Source organism: Athene cunicularia, assembly GCF_003259725.1.
Source record: "Athene cunicularia isolate RWA chromosome 24 unlocalized genomic scaffold, athCun1 chr24_part1, whole genome shotgun sequence".
Classification (NCBI taxonomy): domain Eukaryota; kingdom Metazoa; phylum Chordata; class Aves; order Strigiformes; family Strigidae; genus Athene; species Athene cunicularia.
The window spans coordinates 4,179,843-4,193,531 of NW_020799132.1; the positions used below are offsets into that span (position 1 = coordinate 4,179,843).

Genomic DNA, 13,689 nt, shown 5'->3' on the forward strand with positions numbered 1-13,689 from the left:
ATACGACCCTTTGACAAAGATGTACATGGAAAGCAAGGAGAGAGGGCTGTGGTTTGTGCGGAGGAGTGGCAGTGGGTGTTGGGTCAGGGTCAGAGGGGGGAGGCCCACATCTCCTATGAACCACCTGATTGAGAGGAAGAGCTGAATGGAGCCTTCTTAAAACAACTGAGGAAAAAAAAAAAAATCTTCTGCCATAGCTGCAACAAGGGACATTCCGATTGGATATAAGGGGGGGAAACCCAAGCCGGGGGGAGTGGTGCAGCACTGGAGCAGGTGCCCAGCGAGGCTGTGGGATCTTCCTTCTCAGGGATTTTCAGAGCTCAAGTGGACAACACTGGGTTCAATTTTGAGGTTAGCCATGTTTTGAGTAGAAGGATGGCTGAGGTGACTTCCAGCAGTCTTGTACAACCTCCACGTGAAATACCGCTTTTCTACAGATCTCTGACTCTCACGAGTTGGTTCTGGATTAGCAGACAGACGAGGTGTGGCCTCGCCATCCTTGTCCTCACTTTCAGTCGCATCTGAAGTACCCTTAGTGGCATCTCCTGCCTTCATTTAGCTGCTTTATGTACAGCCCCTTCCCTCTTTCTGCGCTTTTCTTGTTTATTCCTCAGAATGGATTTTTCTGGCTGCGTTTTCAGGAAAATGCGGTCTGTGGGTATTACACATAAACAATTACATTTGAAAACCACCGAAGATGCACTGAAAGTGGATACTTGCATGAAATAACAGGGGACTTTGGATGTACAAGTAGAACTCTAATAGCTTGCTTGAATTAGTTTTGGTAATCTGGCCCTTATCCCAGCCTTTTTGAAAGATAATCATTGTTCAAAGAGAGGTTTTCATTCACTATAGCGTACACTTTATATTTCACTATGTAATGTAACCTTCCATATACTCAGGGAAAACAATTTACAGAGCTAATTGCTGAACTCTGCAGATATAATACTTTAAATGGGTTATGTTAGATAAGAGCTTATGTTAAAAAAGAAGAAATGTTCTAGAGGAAAATTATTGTTTAGGGAACATTGATTTGCATGAATTAATGTTTTCACTTCAGTTGATAGTTGAAAATGGATACTTAAGCTAAGCCACGTTTTTAGTGTAACATAAATGCTTCATTAGCTATGAACCTAGGGTGCGAGCTGAAGTCCATTGTTTGTTTTTGCAAGTCTTCAAACTTCAGTTGGCATTGGGTCAAACTGTGCCAAATATATATATATATTTTTAATTAAAAAAAAAACCCTCCTACATGGACTCAGAGATGGGAGGATGCTTTGGAGTGCTCATTGTTAGCTACTTATTCACTTCAGACAATCCTCTCCACCCTTCTGTCTCAGCCTGCTTATCAGTAAGATTAGGGGTGGTGTTAATGATCCTACCTGATACAGTTATTGTGGAAATTACCTGATGAGGATTTGCACAATGCAATATTTGTACAAAGGTGGTGTCTCACTTGTACTGCAGGAGCAGCCATCTGTTGCACACACGCATCTCTCAGATTTAGACTGTGATGGAACATTTTGGGGTTGGGAAGTTAAGTAACTTTTTGAAGAAATCAGATTGTTGTTGTTGTTGCTGTTGCTGTTGCTGTTTTTATTACTTGTTTCTTATATTTTAATTCAGAACAAAACCCCAGTCTGTAAGTGCTGTCAGTTGTTGTAGCTTTATTCGCCCTATAGTTTGGGGTTATGGCAGAAAGTGTCCGTGTAAGAGGTTCAGCACTGTTTAGAAGGGGTTAGTAATGAACTAGACATAATGTTTCAGTTTAATTTAAATTACTCTTCTCCCATGTAGCTGAGCGTTGGTGACAGACTGAGAGAGAAGGAATAAACCACAGCATTGTGTTTTAAAGCAACCCAGTGGAACAAAAGGTATGGATATTTGTTTTCCCTAGTTCTCTTTAATTAGCTTGTAATTTCTGTGTCATGCTTACCTTGATTGCATTTAAAGGAAGGTTGCAGATTCATCTACATTTAAAGAAGAGACCAAGGATGATATTCGCATGAGTCCAGTCTTAGCCAATGAAAACAGAAATGTGAAGGTGGAGCCGTCGTTAGCGGGGCGTCGAGAGGGTGGATGAGGGCTCTGAAGGTGGGAGTCGGGCTCTCCTGAGAGGCAGCAGAGCCTTGAGTGGAGGGCTCACAGCTTCTGTGCCAGGAAGCCCTGCTTCTCTACAGGTAAGGTACATGCCTAAAGGTCAGCAAGTACCTTGAGCTAACGACCTACCCTCTGCCCATGTCTCTCTGCTGATTTCAGTAGGCCAACACTGGAGACGGCGGCGCAGCCTGCTCCAGCCCCAGGCATTGTTTCAGCGAGAGGCTCTGGCTCTCGATTAACCTGTACTGACAGGTGGGTCCGCTGCAGTCAGCTGGACTCTCGTGTACTTACCAATATACTGAAATACCTGAATTCTCCAGGCCTAAACTCACTTTCTTTTTACGCTTATGCCAGACTTTCAGCACGTGAACAGAGCTGGGCTTTCCAGCAGTCAATGACTCACTAAATGTGGAGATCGCATCTAATTCCACCACTGAGTGTGAATTTCCTCCTCTTGCAGGATCTACCAATACTGGCGAAGTCTCTTCTGTGAACTGCACAACAGAAGCTGCTGTCCCAGCTCACTGTTGCTCCTTCCCACTGGCAAACAGCCTAAGGAGGAGCTGTTCATAGGTGAGATGTTCAGCATCCAGTCAACTGAATGATTAGCTTTTTGCTCCTTTCTATTAGAAGAGCCTTACTAATTGTGATTTGAACTGATAATTAAGAACTCCGAAGCTTTGTAGCCCGTTGCTGTATTTGTACAATATTTGTACAAAGGTTCTATAAGGCTGCGGTTTATTACGCGAGCCCATCGCTTCTGCATGGTTATCTTTTTTATCTTTCTTCCTCTCTTTCTATTCTGTGAATTTTTATTCTTTGAATTACCTCCTGCTACATCTTGTGATTTGTTGCAGCTAAAATTGATCCCACCTGTGAGTTTAACGCTAGCTCTAAAGGCATTGCTGTGTCTCTAAGTGAGTATCTACGGTACCGGCCCTTGTACGGGTCATTGAAAGAGAATGAAGAACCGCAGGGTGGACTCAGTGTGGGATAATCGTGTAATGTGTAGGTAATTCAAAGAACTAATCAGAGACAGGCATAAAAAGAAGTTATCTTCTGGAATGCAGAAAGGTGGAATGAAAAGCAAACCTGAAGACAGTGAATCTGTTTCACATCAGAGGAGTCCTACCCGGGATTGGTTTGGCCATTGTCAGCGCTTGGCGCTGCAGATAACAGGAGTTCCATAGCAGTGAATCTTTAACTTGAAATTCCTGGGTGCAAGGGTGCGTATTAACTAGAAAATTGACTTGAGTTTCACTGCGATCAGTAAAAACTAGCTTTATTTTATTTTCCACCCACCATCCTGCTCAGAAAATGGACTTATTTTTGAAGTCCTCAATTAAGGATGAAAATTTAGCGTTAGGCAGATGCTGTCATTTTCTTCCTACCCCTCCAGTAAAAACCCACGTGTAATGTGCTGCACTGGGCTCTGAGACCGTAGGATGGGTTGTCGGTGATAAGCATCTGCAAAACCTGCAGCACATGCCCAGCGATTTGTAGTCAGATGAGTCATATCTTGCATGGGCCAAGTTTTAATCCCAGAGAGAATGTTACAACACAGGAAGAACCCCCTGAAAATAACAGGAATTGGTACAGTATTTGGGCCGTAAACACAGGTTAGAACAGTCTGGGTATTTGCTTTAATCCTCTCTGATTCTATTTTGAATTGCAATGTTCCTACTTGCTAAACCACTTTCCATTTTTGCTCCGTTTTACCGTTGACATAAGGAGAAGGGATATTTTGGAAACTGGAAAACTGCCACTTGCACCAGAATGGCATGCCACTAATTTTTGCAGGTTTTTTGAACTGAGCAGTGCCACTCTGAAAGCTCTGTCAGCCTCTTCTTCTAGGATTCCCCACAGAGATCCCCACCCTCCTACAAGGCAGGACATGCCCCAGGTTACAGGACTTTTACTCCTTTCTCTGCAGGCTCTGCTGCCTCACCTGCTTCAAAATCAGGCACTTTGAAACGATGAACTTAATATTTGGATTGATGGGCTCTTCCTCCCTTAGCCTCAGCAGCATGAATTCGGTGGGCCCAAACACTGACAAAAGATCAGGAGTGCAAGCGCATCCTTAGCGTAGGCAGGATGAAAAATGACTCTGCAATGTGCCTTGAAGTAGTTTAACATCATTTCAAGGAGAGGTCAAGCAAAAAAGGACCGACTTGCCACGAGGCCAGTCTCTGTGAAGGGTTTGGCTTTGTGGCAGCAAGGTGGCAAGGAACCATCCCTGGAGTATGTGGGCTGGGTTGGAAAAGAGGTGCTTGTGACAGTCCTAGCCAGGAGAGTGCCCGATGGTGGACATTTCAGTGGCTCTTGTCGCACAGTAGCTCATGGTGAAGCAACCTGAATGGTAGGTAAGAGCTGGAGATGAGGCTTCTTTGATTTTGTTTTTTGTTTTTCCCTTTTTTTTCCCCCAGTATAATGAACTATTACAAGGGTCTCGCTTTGCACCTTTGTTTACTTACACTCTGCCGTATGTTTGGGGGTGGTTTAGCAGGCACGACAGGTAGCCAAGTTGAGGGAGAATCTCAAAATTTGTACAGTGACACAGTAAAGCCTCTTTTATAGAGGGGTAAACAAACCTCACTTCTCTTTCTTTATTTTTTTCCTTTTTCCCTTGAGCAGAAGGTTGGGAAAGTCATTTAGTGTCACCTAGTGAGTTTTAATGGAGGCTTGGAAGAAGAAGAAAAAAAACCCTCCTGTGTCTGCTTGTTTCTTAGGTACGCCACAGTACCCACAGCTAGTCTCACCACTCCCAGAGAAAGTTTGTGTTAAGTCCTAAAATAATTTCATTCCGCTGGCCCACAAATATTCCCATTTGGTCAGCCTTATATAGAGTAATTACTATTTAACATGGCACCACAGCTGGGTCAGGGCTTATTTTGGATTCTGAGTTATAAAAAGCTGTTTGTAAAAAAGAAAAAAAAACAATTAAAAATTACTACGTTTGTTGATCTGTCATTCTAAACAAATGAGCCTAGAAGCTTGTGAGTTTATGTATTCTTTTTTAATTGTTTTGCTTTAAGAATCAGCATTCATGAGAGCACTGGCATTAGTACCAGAGACATCCAGCCTGGCTCATTTAGATATGTCTGCACTGCAATTACTAAAAGTGTAATTGTTAAGTAGCCAGGTGTTGTGGTGATATTGAGTGAGTACTATGGGGTGGCACATGCTCAGCAAAGGGGGTCAAGGTTTAACCAGTAGAGACGTTGGGAAGTTAATTTTCGTGAGCAGGTGATAGGTATGATGGGTGGGAAGAAGCATCCTGAGAGGAACGTGTTGGCTCTGTGCTCTCCTCCAAAGAGGTCTTTGCATTTTATGTGCCTGCAGTGCTGTGCACAGAGCAGGCAGTTCATTCCCACAGCTGTGCTGTGGTGTAGTTGGGGTTTTTTTCAGACCATGCCGAGTCCAACATCAAAGTTCCTTCTCATTTTAATAACTTTGATATATACGTGTGTATATATATGCATGCAATTTTTGTTTGTGCATATATGGATGTATGTGTGTGTACAGCCGGGAAAAAAAGAAAATACGGCTATGTACGTGCCTGTGTCACTTCTTATCTGCTGCTAAAATACAGGTGTCTCTGTGGGAAACAAGTTGTTAAGCTGTTTATTGCACAAGAGTTCAGGAAGTTGAGATCATTATATCCACTTATACGATTTCCCATGCTGGATTGGTCATTTCACCTCAAAAATTAGCATCCCAGTCTGTTTCCCAGAAGACCCCCGTATTTTCAGTCATCATAGGGAAGGATGTTGTCCACTGGGACAGAGCAAGAGGCTGTGGATGAGGACTTGGGGTCTGTTGGTTGTCTTTTTCTATTTATTTTATAGCCTGGGACAATTCTTAGCGCTCTTCTGTGCCTCTGTTTAATAGCAAAATGGGACTAGTAATATTGAGTTACCTTGTGTAGAACTCTTTCAAGATGAAATTGAAGTTTGGGGACCTTTCACTAGCCTTTTGTATCAGAGAAATAGAGCAGTTATGAGAAGTATTCCTGTGCTTTGGCTTTATTAATGATATGAACTTCTTGAGAGATTTTATTAATGAAATGGAGCTGGGAAACAAACCAGAGGCAGATAGGCAGAAGTCAGATCCTTTCACGGACAGTTATACAGTGTGCTAAGTAAGGATGACTGTATCCCTGGATTTTTTCGTGTGAAAGATTGTGAAATCCGTATGGAAAATAGTTTTTCTCTCTATAACAAAAAAGACAAGACAACTGACATTTCAATAATTTTTAAGACAAGACAAACTGGAAAAGAATTATGAAAATCTTTCAAACTGGAAATCTGAAAACAGAATTGAATCTGGGAGCACAGGCTGTTGGCTCAGAAATGGCTCTCAGATTTCTTGGCTCCTTATTCTCCATCAGCTGTGCCAGACCAGTGGTGAATGTCGGCCTGGGAGCCCCCGAGGTCCAAGCCTTGAACCAGAAGCAGGTACATCATGATAAGCAGAATTGAGGTGAGGAGATAGAGCTATGGACACAATTTTTTCCCTCCTCTTGGGCTTGGGGTTTCCTGTCAGGTCACCCATTGTATTATCCCTTATATTCAAATATTTCTTATTCCTGTTACCCCAGGTTGTGCCTGCGTAATGTTGGAGGTGAAGTCCACACTCATCCTCTTTGCCTTTCCTGCTGGGGACAAGTACAGCGTGGTCGTTCAGGACTGAACACCCAGCCAGGTAAGGGAGCACACCTTCCTCCCTCGGTGGCGGTGTGAGCAGTCAAAAGTGAACTGGCCCATGATAGTCACAGCAGAATAGGTCATAACGCACCACCTCTGCCTTTCTGTTGGATATTTCCTACGTGCTCATGGTAAGAATCTAATTATTTTTCCACCTGCAGCAAATTTAATAGGTCCAGATAAATGTTGTCATGTAGGCACTAACAGTAAGGAGAAAACAAGTTTGATCCCAGGCCGTCAAGGACTGAATCTTCGCCGTCGTAGGTTGTTTCCTGAATTAGTCTGAAAGAGCTTTCATTTTATTTAAAAGGCTTTTATTGATCACAAGGCCTTCATTCATAGGCTCTATCTTCTTGAGTGGCTGAAGCAGGCTTAACTCATGATAGGAGTTCTTACTTGAGTTCATTTTTATCACCTTGGTTGTTGCTAAATTTCATGCTGTTCTTCATTGTAAAGGTAACTGGAGAAGAGGCACATGGTTTAGAGATCTAAAAAAAAAGTGTGAGTTTCCTTCCAGTCCATTAATTTTCTTTCATTGAGCTCTGTACCAGTTTGAGTGCACAATTGGGAGGAATCAAAACACAGACATCTTAGAGTATTACATAAGATCAAAAAGGGAACGGATTTGTTTTGAAGCTGGGTATAATGTATTTGTCCGAAGTCATGAACACTTTTGAGAGCTCAGAATATTCTTCCTGTTCTGCCTCAGGATGAAACTTAGATCATACGAAATGGAGAAAGATCCCAAAATATTTGAAGCCATTAAGTAACTGTAGACCTAATTCAGAGTCCTTACTGAGTGAGGCCAAGCAGGGATTTGAACCTGATCTTTATGCATACTCTTTTCTTCTCTTTCTTCCTTTTAACTCGAAGCTCCATCTTATATTGAAGCAGCCATCCCTGTGGATTTCATAAAAATGGATTTATTCAGGTCAGACACTTGGAATTTTTTTAACTGACCCAGTGTTTTGTGTCCAACCACCCCCACCCCTGTAATAAACAAATAGATTGGCTGTGGAAAATTCCATAGAAAATCTTCCTGTGTCTTGCCTCATAATTGCATTATTTTACAATAGTTTACATTAAAACTCTTCCTAACTGAACCTCTGTATAACATAAAGGACAAAGAGCAAGTGGACTGTCCAGGCTAGGAAGATCTGGTATTTAGGGGATGGCGTACATCCAGTGTATGATCCATCAACCCCAGCGGACGGCTTTGCTGGGTTCACTGACCTCTTGTAGTCCTTATACGTGTCTACTAGGAACAGGCTAGAAACTGGACAGAGCTCCTTCTGCTGCCAGTCACTTGCAGTCCTGAACAGAAAAGGAAACACCAATTTTTCTTCCGTCGTCCGGATGCTGACTCACCTGTGTGGTGAAGGAAAATAGCCAAAGGGTTGCTATTTCACCAGCCCCAAGGTGCCTCGGGTTATTTCATCGGCTGCTTCACTTGGGCAAGTTAAACTGCAAAGCTTTAAGGCCTGAGGCCACTTCAGCAGTTACTCGCGTTTAAGTTTAACTTGGTCGTGTGCTTAACGCCCCGCTGTCTGCGGTCCCCACCGCCCATAAGTAAGTTTTATTTTGCAGTTTGGTTTAAAGCCATTGGCAGCATCTAGTTGTTTTGCATTGGCGTTTCAGTGATGCACGGTGTCAATTCAAGCCTGTTTTGCTTGTAGTTGGAAATGTGTTCCAACTCATCTGCCTCCTCTCTGCGTCCGGTTCCAGGCCTTGACCCGGTCTGTGGTAAGACTGGGAAGCTGTCCCGCTGCTGTGTGTCGCTGCTCAGCGACGGGGTTTTGGTGAGATGGGGAGAGCCAAGCTGACAGGGACGCTGCAAGACCAAGGAACCACTGTTCCCGACTTTCTGAAGACTGGCAGTGACCAAGCAGCACTGTTGTAGTAGCTGCCTGTCATCGGCCATCCTCGTTCAAGCCAGGAAAACTTTCTCTGGCCTTGTGGAGTGTTTCCGTGCTCTCTGCCTGCCCTAGAAGTCCTCGAGATGCCTTCCAGACCAAGCGACTTTCTAAAAGCTTGCTGGAGAGGGCATCACTTACAATACTGCAGGAAAGATTTCTCCCTGCTTTACACCTTTTCCTCATTTTCGGAGCTGGCTGCCCTATAGAGTTCACAATCCAGGGACTAGTCCAGACAGGCTGCCAGAAGGGAAGCCTGCTCCATGCCTCTAGATCAGTGCCCGGGCAGGATGCTCACGGTCCTTGAATCATGCTGGTTTGCCTGCAAGGTCAGGATCTGAGCTTCTTGCCAGGTAAAGCCTGGCCTGAAGTTCAGGGCTAGAGCGTGCAGTGGCTGCCTTTGGCTGCCAGCTCGCTGCAGCGCTGCTTTGCTCCGAGCCTGCCATCTCACCTCCGCCAGCGCGGCCCCTCTGGGCTTATCTGAATGCAGGGACATAGGCGGCGAGAGATTTAATGCAAATGTAGCATCGCACAGCCCCGTTCCTTCTCGCAAACTATCGATTACGTGTCTGATTTGCTCTTCCCCTGATAATAGGCCATAGGCAGAAGCCAATAGGGCGAGGAGGAGGAAAACCTGTCATGATCATTCGATGCGGCTGGTGAGCCAATGGGAGGAGAAAGCCTGTGGATTGGGCTGGGAGAGAGCAAGGGTGGGGGAACTGTCTTAGCAACAGCAGAAAGCAACTCTTTTCCCCCTCCCACTGTGCAACCATGCTGGAAAGTTCCTGATATTGTTCCTTGATGTGTTTGTCTCGCTCACGCCAAGTTTGTACGTGATTTGTGTGACTTTGTGCCGGTTTGCCCCTTTTCTCCATGATCCTTTGGAAAGGGTAGAAGGGAGCCTTTTCTTGGTCTGTCCTACTAAAACCAACTAGTGAGCTCTAGGTAAAGGGATCTGCTGCTGGATTCAATTCTGGGCAAGCCCTGAGAATGAAAATGAGTTTTGTTATTGTCTTTTTGTGGTTGGTATCTTCCTCTTGACATCTTTCCAAGACAGCCTGTTGTCGAAACAGTCAGTTTCTTGCCAGTCTGTTGTGACAGTGGGAGCCGGACACCTTGACTGTATTCTCATCTCTGCTAAAGAGTTCCTTATATGAAGCCAGGTGAATCCCTATCCTTCAAAATCCAGATCACTTCGTCAGGTTGCTGGGCTCTTTGCTCTGGAAATTAGAAGAAAAGCTTTCTCCCTTGAGCCCTCCCTGTGATCTGCGGGCTGAGAAAAGCCAGTCCAAGGCACCATACTGCTTTGTCTCTTATCTTTTATCTGCCTTACAGCAGGAAATGTTCTTTCTGTCTCTCCGACTCTCTCATGGTCAATCTATCATTGGTTTAACCAACTGAAAATGAAAATGGCAGTTAAATTTGTCCAAACCTTTTGAACATTTATTGGAACCAAACATTGGCACTTTCAGCGCTCCCTTGAAAATGACCTTCGTTGTCCTCCTCTCACCTGCTGCCTCCCCCTGCTCATAAGCATTCACACGTTTATCTCCCTATTTGCATGCTGATAATAGACATAGATTTTGTTAGTCCTGCATCTGTCGAGACGGCGGGGACAATAATAGAAGCACCGTCGGGACCAATATATATTGGTCTTAGGAGTGTGTCCAATAATGTCTGGGTCAGGGAGCCTTTAACTGCAGTGTCAGGGAATTTAGTCAGCTGTCATCGCTTCTTAATTAAAAATAGCTGAGACTCACTTACATTCCATTGCTGCATGTTAGCTCATTTGTCATCTTGTCCTCTGCTCTCCAGCAAACCCCCCTAAACACCTTCAAAACCAGACAATGGATAGAAATGCTTGCAGGAGGTAAGAAGACAAGGGAGCAGGGAGCAGATAACCCGTGCCATAAGCTGCTCTTTGGGTCAAGAGTTTGCAAGAATTTAGCAGGATTCAGAGGGTATGGGGATACATAACCCTGCAGTATGAAATGTGCTGTGTGTACGTGTTTTATAAAACGAGCCTCTGCACAGGCGCATGTCAGGGAATAAATCAAACAGTAACTGTCCTGGGGTTACAGGAAACTTTCCTTGTGGACAAACCAACTTATATTTTTCCGTCTTGAGTTTCCAGCATCTTCCTCTGGTCTGGTACTCTCAAAGACAGAATGTTTTTTCAGTATGATCCAGTCAGACCTTTCCTATGTACATAAGTGATGGGATTCCTAATTCCTTGCTAAATGGAATTTAGTGGTGTCTGTGATTGCTATCACCTTCCAGTAGGTTTCACTAATTTATTTCTGATATTCCTAAGGGGACGGGGAGATGGGAGGTTACACAGAGGTTCAGGAGCTGCAGAGGGAAATAAATGGCATGCTGTAATATCATTACTGAAAGAAAATGTATCCCCCTCCCCCTGCCAAAAAAGAATTTATTGTGATTCTAGCTAATGCTTGGAGCCAAGGGACAGTTTTGGCATAGGGAGAACTTTTCTGGCTTCCTTTTTACAAGTAAATCAGAGGTGGAAGGGCATTAGACCGAGTAACTTCCTGAACTGGAAGTTGCATCCGGATTACCATATTTAATTGTCTGTGATTGACCTATCTTCCATGAATTTTGCTAATCCATTTTTGAACCTGTTTATATATTTGGCCTCCGCAGCACTGGGTGGTGATGAATCCCACCATTAAATCACATATTGTTCGAAGAAGTTCATCCAGGATGTCCTGTACAATGCTAGCCATCTGTCCAGTGAGTAAACGCGTGGCTGTTGCCAGGGCTTCAGATTCCCTCAGCCCAAATCGGTGGTAGTTCCCGTTGAGACTACATCATCCCACTGGAGAAGAGAGGCAGCACCCAACCTCCTGTGCTTCACCACCCACCGTGGGCTGCCAGGGACCAGCATTAGCTCCCGCACAGGGCAGCACCTGCAGTCCCGTGATGAAATGGTGATTTTTCTGGCCATACGTCGTTATTTCCCTCGGGACTGTGTCCCTGCTGACTTGTCCGAAGATCCAGCGATACTTGTTGATGTTCTAGGAATGTTGTATTTCCTGTAGAGGGGAAATTCACATGCAGCTTGTGAGATATACCCAGATTAATTTAAGATACTCTTCAATCTGATCAGTTTTTTTTCTGAGTCTGGTTCAAGGAAGCTGTAGGACAGTTTATGGGGATAAACAGGGGAACTCACTGATTTGACCTGATATTGTTTGAGGGTTTTGAGTTATTCTGAGTGTGCCGATAGAGGAAATCAGAAGCAACACGTAAAAGCTTATCTGGACCCCAAAGCATCAAGCTAAGGACAGACCTTGATGTTAGTAGAGACATTTTCAGACTGCAGATTTTTTTTTTAAAAACTAATTAAGCTCTGATGACTTCAGCTGTATTTTCAGCCTCTGATTAAGGCCATGATACTAATTAAACTCTTGAATTATTAAAAATGCAAATAGTCAGACCTGTGTGCAACAGCAGACTTGCGTTTCCATGCTCCAGGACGGCAGTGGGAATATTTGGCAGAGTCCCTTGTGGTCACAAGTTTTTCTTTTCCTTTTTTTTTTTTAAAATGCCTGCACTCCACTTGATGCAGAACGAAAAACGTCAGCTTCTGGGGTAAATGTCTCAACTGCCTTGCAGCTAGACAAGTCGATTAAAGCACAGCAAAGTTTTGGAAGGAACTCTGGGTTTCTTGACATCCTGACTGTGGCATTTTCACTGTATGGGCTGTTGGGATTGAAATACCATCTAGTCCTCAGAGAGTGAGTCTGCTTTCAGTAGCAAAACTCTTGGAGCTGTGTTTAAGCTCCCTACCTTGTTGTCATAGTTCAAGAGCATGATAAATCATTTTGGCCTCTAGCTGTCCTCCCAGATCCTCCCTCTCTGGTACAGGTGCACCTTCAGTGAGACGTCTATACCAGGAGGTCTGATGGTGGCCTTCAGCCCAGGTATGTTTTGGTTGTGGTACTGCTAAAGAGTCAGGGATCTGAAGGATGTTTTGATCTCTTTACTGTCAACATCTTAGCAGTCATCAAGCGCCTCTTCCTGGAATAGCCCCCCTTGTGAACAAATCCGTCTTTTGAAGCGGGGTTTGGTAATCACAAGTAGGACTCGCCTCCAGATGGATAGTCCTGCACAAGTACAATGAGCTGGTCTTTGAGGTAAGGTGGAGTTCTGTAGGCTGGGAGTTAGGCAAGCACATAACTGCCTCTCACTGTCTCACCAGTGTCACCGTGTACCTAGATGATGGAAATCTGTGTTTATTACCAAAGGTTTTGCGCAGCTCCAGAGCCAAGAGCTGCAGTGATACCCTAAGTAGTGCTTCTGCATTACTGCCTATACACGGTCAGTGTTTTGGATGCGCAGCCCTTCTTCTGGTTGAGGCAGTGCCCGTGGGACCCAGAAGTGTCTGTCCCATCCTGTAGCCCTTTTGCTTTGCCATTACGGAGGCTCTGCTGGATCTGGCAGAGTTTGCAGCCAGTACCAGCTGGGATATTAGAGGGATATGCCAGTAGGCAGTCTAGTTATAACCTGCCCAGAGGGAAGTTCCTTCCTAGTGCCTATTTAGTTCACAATAAAGACATAAATTAAAAAAAGGTGCACAAGACACTATTCAAATGCAGCAGGAACCCTCGCTGGTGTGAAGTGAGAACAATTTATTGGAGTCACTTATCAGATGAAAATACGACCCAGTGTCTACAGTTGAGTGCAGTCAATGGCAGGTGTGATGGTAAAGCGATGTCATTTTTTGCTTCCCCTCTCAACTGTCCTTTTAGTATGTTAAAACAAAGAAATAAGTGGTCATTACTTTACCTATGACAACCGATTTTTTTCATCCTCCTGCTATAATGGGCTGCAGGTGTTTCACAGCCAGCCCAGGCTAATAAGGACAGACATTCTGGCCACATGCCAAAATTATAAAACTGTCCAGGGAGAGAAGAAAAGAAAAGACAAGGGGCGGGGGTTTGGGGGGG

General features: G+C 44.3%; 1 long non-coding RNA gene across 1 annotated transcript; it reads left to right on the plus strand.

Annotated features, from left to right (window-relative positions):
• The first annotated feature begins 1,797 nt into the window (after positions 1-1,797).
• LOC113488560 lies at positions 1,798-6,795 on the plus strand. Its single transcript, XR_003399954.1, has 3 exons — positions 1,798-1,874; positions 2,561-2,673; positions 6,701-6,795. It is a non-coding gene; the product is annotated as an uncharacterized LOC113488560 (long non-coding RNA).
• Positions 6,796-13,689: the final 6,894 nt, after the last annotated feature.